Source organism: Vanacampus margaritifer, chromosome 2 (assembly GCF_051991255.1).
Source record: "Vanacampus margaritifer isolate UIUO_Vmar chromosome 2, RoL_Vmar_1.0, whole genome shotgun sequence".
In the NCBI taxonomy this organism is placed as follows: Eukaryota; Metazoa; Chordata; class Actinopteri; order Syngnathiformes; family Syngnathidae; genus Vanacampus; species Vanacampus margaritifer.
The window spans coordinates 9,391,019-9,403,160 of record NC_135433.1 but is presented as its reverse complement, the minus strand read 5'-3'; the positions used below and the strand labels follow the sequence as shown (position 1 = coordinate 9,403,160).

Sequence of the window (12,142 nt, the reverse complement as noted above, 5' to 3'; positions counted from 1 at the left end):
TGTCTGCCCTTTGTTCAATCATGAGCCAGGAGGAGGAACCTTTTAGTTTTTTTGTATAAATGTGTCGATGTTCTGTAAATTGTCACACACTTGGAATCATCACGTTGCATTCTGATGTGATATTCTGACTGTGTCTTTAGAGGCCTCTAAATAAATTCTTGCAGGAAAACTTCTTCATCAGATCCTGAATACAATTATTTTGGACATGCAAAGATTACACTTAATATAGTGATTTAATATTCCTTCAAAATGGTGACGCCGACGTGGACTTATTGAGACGTTTTTCAACAGCTGTGATTGATCCTGAACACCGGATTTCTAAAGCGCAAAAATATTAACAAGGTGAGTGGACAGTTTATCCACGTAGAGAAATTCTGGTTGTTTGGGATCAATACAGTTGCATTTCGTCTGTGCTAAGTTGTATTTGGGATCTGTGAACAAGTAGGGGGTTGTAGTAGTATTTCTTACGGTGGGACGGAAAGTCCTCGATTTTGAAAATTACTACGACATTGAACCATGCATGGGAGTTTTTTCCGCGGTGGAATAGGTTGTGTTTTTATTTCTTCGTATGAATAAGCCGTCAGTATATAAGATACTGGGAGTGCGGAGTGGATTAGCCGCCTGTGTGGTAACAAGGTGTGTGCTGTGTGGAGTTACTGAACCGAGGGACATAATTCCTCGGTGAGTGTCTGTTGTGTTAAATAAGAAGCCGGGAAAATATTAAGTCGCGCATAGGAAATGCCCCGTGTTTACGGAAGTGACGTCAAGTCGAAGCGCTTCGCCGTTTAAAACGGCATGTGACATTGAGTACCACGGGGGATTGGCTGTTGGGTTGATTGTAGTTGTGTTATTAGCCGCTAAGTGTTGATCACACTTAAGTGAGTGCTGTTGTGTGTTTTGTGCTTTAAGCGGCCTGTGTTGATCACACAAGGCGTCTGCTGTGTTGAACACCCGTATATTAACGGTGTGTGGTGTAATATTAGCCGTCCGTACATTGTTACGTTCGAGAGCTGTGTGGTTTAAGCCGCCCGTGAAGATCCGGATATATTTGTTGAAGTCGCGCAAAAGGTATTTAATATCTGTTTCGTTTTCGTCTTGTTTGTGTTTGTCTGAAAAAAAAAAAAAAAAAAGAAATATATTTTTTTTGGGGGGATTAATGAGAATACTTTTGATCTGTTATATCGTAGTATAATAAGTGAGACGTCACTGACTTTATAAATATTAAAAACGACTAATTACTACATATTATGGACGGAAAAAATTGACCGTAACTAAGGAGGTTTGCATAGACTTCCGGTCGAGAGTCAGAATTGGTCGCTAAGCGAACAGTGAGTTCATGATGCTGGACGCATTTCCACCACGGCGTCAACGTAAGTATGAAACTCTTTTAAATGTATGAATGCGCACGAATTGTGATAGTGGTTGGTTCTCACCGTTGTAAAGTGTGGTGTGTTTGTGGAATTTGATTGTGTAAACAGCGCCAGACGCTGATTACCTCCGTGAAAAACACTTCTATAAGTTTCTTCGAATGGAAGAAAAGTTAGACGGTGCGCAGATGACGATGTTAAGTGATTTTGAGAATGAGGAAACTGATGCTAAGCTAGCGGCTCTGACAGCGTACGAGTTTTGCGCAGGAGATGAATTTTTGGTAAGATGCTACCGTGCGAATCTGTTTTTAAGGCTAAGGATGAGTTAGCTGCGGGCAGCCGCATCTGTTAAGAAATTGGAACATAAATTGGATGAAGTGTTGACTGTGAAAGATGACCCGGGGGGAAAATTTGAACCAAGCGAGAGCTCTTGGCTTAGAAATGAATTGTTGAGTGAACGCGTTTGTTTGTTTGTTTGTTAAGCTCCATGGTGTGTTGTGGCCACGCGGTTTTTCGTTGGTTGTCTTACAATGTGCGCGACGTGTCTGTGTCGCAGCCGTAACGTTGCGATGGATTGTGCGCGAATAAGTCGACATTTGAGCTATAAGTACGTGGTGAAGTTATTATTAGACGAATAAACGGTGTATTTTACAAATGAGTGCGCACTTCGGAGAGGTTTGTGTTCGTCTGTGGTTCAACAACTGAGACGCCACTGAATTAAGTTGAGAAGTGTGTGTTGTGTGAGTGTTTGTTGAAACTATGAATATGTGAAGCATGTGTGAATTGTGAGTTTAAAGGGGGGATTTGATTTCTTCTTGTTTTTGTGTTTTTTCTCCTCAATGCCTTTATGACAAGGGAGAGGAAACTGAAGTTACAGTAAGTGAAAGAAGGACTGAGTTTGTTGGAAGGCAGGTATTTTGTGTCTCCAAAAATGAGCGAGATAAGATAGGATGTATATGAATGGCGTTTTGTAGGAAGAGGAAAAGAGTAGATTTCAATGGAAAAGAGGTGGAAAAATTTTCTCTCTCTCCAGTTTCTTTGTCCTAAAAAAAGGGTGAAAAAGAATGGTAGCAGGAAATCTGCATATTTTGAAAGGATGGGGGCCGTGAGCTGCTGTTTTAAGAAGGTGGTGATTTGTACTGTTGTCTGTTAAAATTAAATTAAACTAGATAAAAAAAGGACAGGGGGGTGTGATACGTTTAGTCCTCTCTTCCATTGTCTCCATTTGGGAGACTTGTAGTCTGTTGTGTGTGTGAATAGCAGGGGTCGTCCCAAGGCTAATCTATTAAAATCAAATTGTTCCTGTTATGCGGAAGGATATAGAGGTCTAGGTGTTAACTACAGGCCACTATCATATTATTTTTAAAATCAGATCTGTGTTTTTATAGTTGAATGAGTAATAAAACCAAATTTTAATATAGTTGAATAAGTAATAAAACCAAATTTTAATTGAAATAGACTTTTCATTTTTGATTTTATATTTCCCCTGCATCTCTGATAACTTATTCGTAAGTGTGAAAATGATTTAACCTTTGTCTTTATCTGAGTCCCATTCTAGAAGTCTGGAAAGGACTTCCATCCAAGTGGCCAGACTGACAGCTGTCACATTTTCTTAAATTTGAGGCAGGTTCAATCTTTGACTGAAAGGTGTTTCACTTGGGTGACTCAACCGAAAAGTGCTGAAAATGGAATGAACAGCATTCTCCTGCTATGCTTGATGTTCAGAGTGGACGGCGAACTGAACAATGGTCACTTTCGGGGGGGAAGTGACCACACGGACTGCGAAAAGGATGGTACACTGTAAATCCGCTCGTCCTGTGACTGTTCAATGACTCTTATGCATTGTTTGAGCATAATGTCCAGCAACTTTTTGAGCCGACAGGATAATCATCGATTCTGCCATGATGAACTTTTCCTGAGAACTCCAGTACACAAAGCCCAGTGCCCGCTTTGAACTTTGCCCTGCATAAACTGCTATCGACAAGGACAGGAAGGAATATGAACTACAGTTGTGGACTCAAAGTTCTGGAATCATCTGAGTTTGGTGCCTGAGGTCGTATGTTGTATTCTGTTTGTAGACATTTGCACTCTGTACTATGTCAGAAAGGAGATGTGATCTATAGCAACACATTTTCGGAAATTGAGAACAGTTTATGTGAATTAGGGTAGTACAAAATTCATTCTAATCCTTAAATACTATATTTTCCGTTGTTCGATGCTTGTTGAATTTGGCCTTCTATTTTTTTCCCCATTTCTCTTTTATAACTTTGGCTTCTCAGAGTGGACTCAGATATGGAACACTTACGGCAAATTTGCTGGTTAAATTTTTAATTTTGATTAAGCTCAACAGCACTGATCTTTGGATTCCACGGGGAATGCACAAAGGCAAAGTTCCCTGCTGTGTTTTTACAAGCCCCCACTACTCTGTAGAAGAGGTGAGGTTAGTTGGCATTTTAAGAATACTTTTTGGTTGGTTTAAAGTAGGGATTTTGTTTTGTTTTTCTGATTATAACTCGTTTCTTTTACTAGTTGAGATGGCAGATATTTGGAAGATTTGTGACCTGCAATAGATTAATGGGGTTGTTTAAAAAAAATAAATAAAATAATAATAATAATAATAATAATAATAATAATAATTCTTCTCTTCCTGACCCTAAAAGTCCTCCGCTGCAGTATCTTAATTTACATCTGCTTGAGTTGTTTTTTCCACTTTAAGTTACCTGAACAGGATTCAAATTTATATTACAAACTCTTGCCTCAAAGGCTTTTGTTTTGATGGCTCCTGGCTAGCTCAGCTGGAGATCTTTTTATAGTTCTGGTGTTGGCCAAATTGTCACAATTTGGTTGTTTTTTAATCTACAGGACACAAGGTGTCTGTTTTTCCTCTTTGAAGCAGCAATTTGGAAGCGGCTGCAGTTTTCACATTCAGGTCTGAAATGATCAAAATTGATCTTTATCAGATGGGGGAATGATTGGTCTGTCTGAGTTTGTTGAAAAGGAAGTCTGATGTGAGAATGATTGGTCTGTCTGATGTGAGAATGACTGGTCTGTCTGATGTGAGAATGACTGGTCTGTCGGTGTATCAAAAGGAAGTCTGATGTGAGAATGAAGTTTGGTGTGAGGAATTTACAGGCAAAGAATGGAGCGGAGAATTGGAGGTTTTGACCATGGGAGGAAAAGTAAGTTCTACAAAGATGACAAAAGACGACCCTTATAGCAGAAATACGGTAAGTATGTTCCATTTCAGAAACGATTGAAAAGTATAATTTCTAGAGCCCATGGAATATGCCATTTAGGTGTGGAAGGAACATTGACACACCTGGGTGACATTTTTTCATGAGACAAGTTGTTAAAAATGAACTGCAGTGTTTATTTAAGGTATGAGTATAAATCTCTTCTCAGACTGTTCATGGCCCGGCCGGACATGAATAGTTCTGAGTTAAGATGATGTTGTTTTTAAATGATTTACACTGCTATAATAAGAAACCAGCATTAAAAATACAGAAATTTGATGTACAACAAAGAGCACATTTATGCTAAAATCTACAACAGTAAATATCATGGTAAAATATTTGATTAATCATTATCTACCATCATAAGGGTTTCCTAGGATGATTGGATCAGACAAACCCACTTGAAAAAACAAAACTTCATAAGATATAGAAAAGGCATTGATTAAAACATATATTATCTCTGATCTCAAGGACATTAAAGAAAAATAGAAATATTAAACAATTGGCCTCATAAAGTTTCAATGGCAACAAGACTTTCATTATTATGCCATTGAATGTACAAATGTCATTAAACGGATTCTGTTTGAATGCCACAACAAAAATAACTTTTTCCGTGTCCAACAGCATGTTTCAGGACCTACAGAACTTAAACAATTAACATTTGCTAAAAATTACCAGGTGCTCTTTTCAAAGTAAAGAATGAAGACTATATGTTATGAGTGACTAAATGAAAATGATTTTGCACACAGATTGGTTTGCTGATCATAATGGTGGGGGTCACATCCACCACGTGAGCCACGAGGTCCCAGGCTCATCAAATCACATCAATTGAAACCGACTGAGGGGGTTGACTAAGCTGCTGATCTGCGTCCACACCAATTGGAGCCATCTAACGGATCCCACCACACCCGGTTCCAGTGTCTACCTGACAAGCTGCCCAAGGACGCAGAGGAAAGAAGATTCATTGGAGTGCCTTTTCCCTGGGCACGGATTGACACAGTTGGAAAAGCTGATCAAATGTCAATCTGCTGTTTGAAAGGGGGAAATCACTCAAATCCCCTTTTCATCAATTCACAAGGATTGAGTCACACTGGGAATGAAGTCCCGTGACCTTTCCTGCGATCTCTGGCAGTGAGCCAGGGTTCGGAAAGAGGCTGACAAACGCCTCTTCTTAAAAAATTTTGACCAACTGTCGAACGCACTTTTCATTCAACAAGACCTTCATCAGGAGATGGCTTCGAGGGACGGACACATCTGCTATTGCGTCGTGACACTTAACCACATCACATAGTGTTATGCCTCACATTTATTATGCCCCTTCCACTGAATTTTTTAATGAATCAAACTGAATTTTGACTGCTAAGCCCATCTATCTTTCTCTCTCTCTTTCTCTCTCTCTCTCACCTGCTATTCTTATTTTCTGAACTCCACACATAAACATTGCTTCATTTTGCGACGATCAAGATCCACGCTGGACTTTCTCTCTAGACTATTGTGGGATTAAATGTCCGGTTTTTGAACTTATAGAAGTTCAATGGTAGGACTGAAGACATTTAATATTTTCAATTTGATGTTTTACTGTTTTTGAATTTACTTATAGGCATATCAATGTGATATAATCATGAGTGTTTAATAGAATACAGTGGAGTAATGATTTTGTGAACTTAATTTGATCTTTGTACCCTCAAATGCTGTTAGAGGGGCAATGTGCATGATGTGTCAGAGTCTCTTGTCATTTAGGGACTGAAGGTCTGGGGTCAGATTTTGATTACTTCTGTTCCCCCAATCAAGAAGGGGAACTGTATAAAGATGTCTGTTTACCATCAACCTTACACCTTTGTTCAATCTAGGAGATGACATGTCTGCCCTTTGTTCAATCATGAGCCAGGAGGAGGAACCTTTTAGTTTTTTTGTATAAATGTGTCGATGTTCTGTAAATTGTCACACACTTGGAATCATCACGTTGCATTCTGATGTGATATTCTGACTGTGTCTTTAGAGGCCTCTAAATAAATTCTTGCAGGAAAACTTCTTCATCAGATCCTGAATACAATTATTTTGGACACGCAAAGATTACACTTAATATAGTGATTTAATATTCCTTCAGGAAAAACATGTAATCAGATTACAGGTATATTTATTATAAATGGGGATTACTTCAAGGGATTACAATTTGTACGAAGAGAGAGAGAGAGAGAGAGAGAGAGAGAGAGAGAGAGAGAGAGAGAGAGAGAGAGAGAGAGAGAGAGAGAGAGAGAGAGAGAGAGAGAGAGAGAGAGAGAGAGAGGAGAGAGAGAGAGAGAGAGAGAGAGAGAGAGAGAGAGAGAGAGAGAGAGAGAGAGAGAGAGTCCAGCGGCATGCTACGCGCTTTAGCTTCTTGCTAGCTAGCCCGCTAGCCTACAGCCATAATGTGAGTTACACCTTCCAAACAAATCTTCCTCCCACCAATTCACTCTTTAAATCATTCACATCTATCTATCCATCCATCCATCCATCTATCTGTCTATCTATCTATCTATCTTGCATGCTAGCTAGCGTGCTAGCTAAATAGCTAGCTTTCTGGACAGCTAGTTATCTATCTATCTATGTATCTGTCTGTCTGTCTATCTGTCTGTCTATCCATCCGTCTTGTAATTGTATCGAAATCCATTTTAAAAGTAACCCTCCCAACCCTGATCGTTGTGCACTCTTAAACTTGTTTTGTGTGAGTTACAGCTAGCTAACTTAGCTTAGCATGGCTTGCTCTAAAGTGCCTAACAGTGATTGAGTGTCAGTGTCATCAGTGTGTGTGTGTGTGGGGGGGATTAACAGAGTAATCGATAAAATAATTGATTGTTGAAAGATTAAAGCCCTACTGTACGGTAAAGAATACAAAATCCACACAGATGCAGGAATGTATTTTCAGGCCGTCACGACATTAATCACAATGACATCAATCACAACGGCAACGCCTGCCTGTTAGTCAGACTGCCAAACAAACCTGCGCATATTTTTCCCCCCACTTTTGTTTGGCCTTGGTGGAGGTCTTCTGAGTGGTTTTGATATTGTGATGTATCATTTTGTCTCACAGTCCAGTATCAATGACTATTAATCTCATTATTGCCCCTTATGTCTTCTATCCAAATTACTCAATAACATGTTTTATTATGTCAATGGAGAAAATGTCTTTGGACTTCACTTGATGAATTTATTCGAGGGAAAAAAACGCGTTTTGCGTCCGGCATCGATTACTACTTTACATTACTACTTTACTTCTTTTTTTTTTTTAATCTTTTCCAAACAATACACAAAAAAACAAGAATGGTGCAACAGATTTCTGTTTGTGTCTCATTAACTACGCAGCTAGCAACAATAATTAGCCGATAAACAACTAACATTTGCTTACTTACCGTTCTTTGTGCAACTTCAGATGTTGAACAAAGTTTTGAAGTTGTCGCCTCTCCGTCAGTGATCCAATCGACTGCAATTCATTTTTTTGTTGACCACCTCATAGTTTTTGTACCCAAACAACTAGTGGTGCTACTGATCACAAAAGTCACAGATCGGATTGTTTAAAAAAAAAAAAATGAAATCAGATAAATAGAACTTTGTCTTAATTTATTGTATTAAATGCTTTTGTCCATTAAATTAAAAAATATATACAGTATATAAACTCAAAATGTCTAATATGACCATTAGGATTTAGGAACACAATTTTAAGTGCAATATAAGGTAAGATACATCATTATTTTATACATGGTCCATGTATAAAATAACAAGGTGAAAGTATTCTGCCTTATGTTATATTGCACTTGTAATGCACTTGAAGTTGTTTTCCTAAAATCCAAATGGCCATATTGGACATTTTTAATGTTTTTTGTTTAGTTTTTTTTTTTTTAAAGCTAGTGCTTTATCAAATAACTATAAAGGAAGGCAAAGTTCTATTTATTTATTTTTAATAATGAAAAATAAATCTAAGTGCAATTTAAGGCACATTCCCGTCGTTTAAACAGGGAAAGTGGATTACAAAGTAGCGTAGGTCCACAATAAGAAAAGCAAGCAAGCCAAGATGTCAAACTACTGTTGCCAGCCAGGCACTCCATGCTAACGCTAACAGTTAGCTACTAGCCACGAACGGCGGACTTGTACCGTATCGTGCAATGACGGCGTAATTAACTTGCGGTTTCTTCGCGTCCTAAATTCGCTATTTAATATACTTTCGGGGGTGGCATTATGATAATGGTGGTAGAAAATATGTCATTTCAATAAAAACGTCAATAATGCAAGCCAAAATGTCAAAGGGAAGTAGTTAAGCTAGCGGTCACGCCACCATGCAGGCAGACTTCAAAATAAAATCCACCAAGGCTATTGCATCGGTGTCAATGTATTCTTTGGTCAGCTTTATTTTGAAGTTTGCTTTAGCGTAGGCGGGGTGTGTTTGCGGCTTTGCGGCTTCCCTGACATGTCTGACTGGCCAGCTAGCGAGGAAGAGGAACTTACTCGTTAACATACATTTTAATCTTTTTGTTTTGGTGGAAGAAGCAAGTCTTTTCAAGTCAAAAGGGCTCAAGTCCGAGTGAAGTCACAAGTCATTGTTGGTCAAGTCCAAGTCGAGTTGCAAGTCTTTTAACATTTTTTCAAGTCGGGTCTAAAGTCATCAAATTCATGACTCGTGTCCAAGTCACATGATTTAAGTCCACACCTCTGGTTTGTTTTTGTTTATGTATTCATATAAGTTTGCTTAAATGTATTCAAACATTAAACATACAGCATTGGCTGCTAAAAGTATATTTCTCGGGGTTCATACAGGATGGCGTCAAATGTGGAACCGACTGCATAAGACAAAATTTCTGTCTCTAAGCCAGTGAGCGTTTCTAAACCTTTACTGAAGCAAGGCATTTATTTTTACATTCCAATAAATCTCACGGCACAGACAGGAATCTTATGGAAGACCATTTAACTGCTCCGCCTGTCACAATACGTCACTGGCATAGATAGATGAACAAAAATATATTATTCTAGCTCATTCACTGCCATTGACGGCTTTAGACGTCAAAAATTCATTTTAACTATTTCTGTATTTTTTTCCACTTTTAAAAAGAGTATGAAAACCTAGAAAAAAGTTTTTATTGTACATTTAGAACAGATATCAAATTTGTGATTAATCGTGAGTTAACTATTGAAGTCATGTGATTAATTACAATTAAAAAATTTAATCGCCTGACAACCTAATTTGTAATAATCTTTTCTTTTTTAAAATAATCGTTGTTGTTTTTTCAAAAAACTTATTTTTAACAATATTTTCTTTTCTTTTTTAATATTTTCTTTTCAAAAAAAACTTATTTTTAACAATATTTTCTTTTTTTAATTTTTTATTTTTTTTAAAGAAAAGATTATTAAATTTAGAGTGTCAGGCGATTACATTTTTTATTTGTAATTAATCGCATGACTTCAATAGTTAACTCATGATTAATCACAAATTTTATATCTGGTCTAAATATACAATATTTGTTTTCATACTCTTGTTAACAAAAGTGGGGGGAAAAAATTAACTAATAGAAATCATTCAAATGAATTTTTGACGTCTATAGCCGTCAATGGCAGTGAATGAGCTAGTAAAGAATAAAAAATGTTGACGAATGGAGTGAGACTGGATTCTTTCCCACTGTTCGGCGGCAATCATATTTGTACTCCATTACATTACATCTCAAAGTCCGCTGAAATCGGCTACAAGTCGTCCACCGCCCTAATGAGGGCGAGCGCTAGAACAAAATGGATGTATTACTGACAGGAAATGTTGGCAAGTTTTCAAGCGACGTGGCAATCTCTGTAACTCAAACGTCCACTGCTGCTATAAATCTTACATGCAAAACCGATGGAAATTCCACACATTTATAGGGGGATGGCCAAGAAAATCCCCCACCGGTGGACTCAGTCAGGCACCTGTCTGCAGAAATATATCACGTCTTGGTCATGAGCGCTCGTAATAATATTTAATAAGGTGCTCAAATAATTGAACTTGACTTCCCTTTCGGTGTGTTTCCAAAAGGTTCCCCAGTTGCGGATGATTATGCAACCCGAGAGGTTGGAAATGAAGTTTTCTTGTGGTCAGTGTGGGAGTAGAAAAAGACTGCTGAATTGAAAGAAGCTGTATTGGGCTGTTTATTGAAATATTCATTCATGGCGGTTAGCACGTATGCTACACAGTTCTGAGGTTGGCTGAGACCTTCCTACATGTTAAAGTCGAATACCCCGAGAAATTGTATTCAATTATTCCCATCAGTCTTCATTTTGTAGTATTTCATTTGGCTGCAATGCTCGATTTTTTTAGTTTTTTGGGGGGGTCCAATCAGATTTCAGCCTCTTTGTGTTGCTGCCATACAGTAGTAATGGGATTTAAAAAAAAAAAAAACAGCAACTCAAAATGAAATAAAAAATAACTGTAATAAAAAATTCAAAACTTATTATAACACCGATTCTGATTAACACATAAATTATGCAACCGTTTTTATTGGGGGCGGCCATTTTGCCACGTGCTGTCATGACTTCACAGTGCCTACGGGCTCAGGCAACGACCAATCACGGCTCACCTGTTTTCTGTGTTCGGTCATGTGACATTCACAAGCTGAGGCCTTGAGCGCTGTAAACTCATTTTAAGTCGAAAGCAAGTGACAAAATGTCCGCCACTTGAGATGGATAAAAACGGCTGGATTTTCCTGCTTAAAGTGGAAGTCAATCTTAAACATTTATTGACAATAATATGTTATATGTGATCTCCCTAGTCTAAACATATGTTCATTCTGATTAATATTACATTTGTGGAAAATGAGTTACGAAACAAAATCCAGCCGTTTTTATCCATCTCAGAGGGCGGCCATTTTGCCACTTGCTGTCGACAGGGCTCAGGCAACAACCAATCACAGCTCAGCTTTAGAAAACAGATGAGCTGTGATTGGTGTTGCCTGAGCCCTGGGAAACTGTGATGTCATCTTCAGTCGACAGCAAGTGGCAAAATGGCCGCCCCCTGAGATGGATAAAAATGGCTGGATTTTGCTGCTTAACTCTTATTCTACAAATGTAATATTAATCAGAATGTCATGTTTAAACTAGTGAGATCCCCTTTAATATTTAATAATTAAAATACTGTTGTTTAGACTAATATGGCCACATAAAACAAAATGTTGGACTTGTCTTCCCTTTTAAAAATAAATACATTTACCAGGCACTTTCTATTAAAAGTCGTAATAATGCTAAGTCATTTTGTCGTTTTCATTGCAAGCCCCCAACTGGCCCAACGAGCAAAACAACACTTAATAGTAACAAACGTCTCGTAAAGCCCCGCGCCAGTTAAAACAAACCAGACGACACATCATCCCGAAGCACGCTAGCTGGCTGTCGCTGACCCGCAGCGGGGCCGGCGACCCCCCGTGACCTATGACCGCAGGAAGTAAAAGCTGCAGCAGCGAGTGTGAGAAGTCTGAGAGAGTTGTCACTCTCATGTCGGGTCTGCGTCCCAAATGGGGTCCAAGTAGATTTTGTGGACCCAAAAGTTAGAGCGCCCTC

At 38.4% G+C, this 12,142-nt stretch overlaps 1 protein-coding gene across 2 annotated transcripts in view; it reads left to right on the top strand.

Annotated features, from left to right (window-relative positions):
• LOC144043857 (uncharacterized) overlaps nt 1-6,639 on the top strand; it is a 34,683-nt gene extending 28,044 nt beyond the window's left edge. The window contains exon 6 of one of the 2 annotated variants that reach the window (XM_077557890.1): nt 2,995-6,639. The gene's annotated coding sequence lies outside the window, so the exon portion shown is untranslated. Of the gene's footprint in view, nt 1-2,990 lie in introns of both variants that reach the window. The other variant, XM_077557889.1, reaches the window with a different exon arrangement.
• The last annotated feature ends 5,503 nt before the right edge of the window (nt 6,640-12,142 follow it).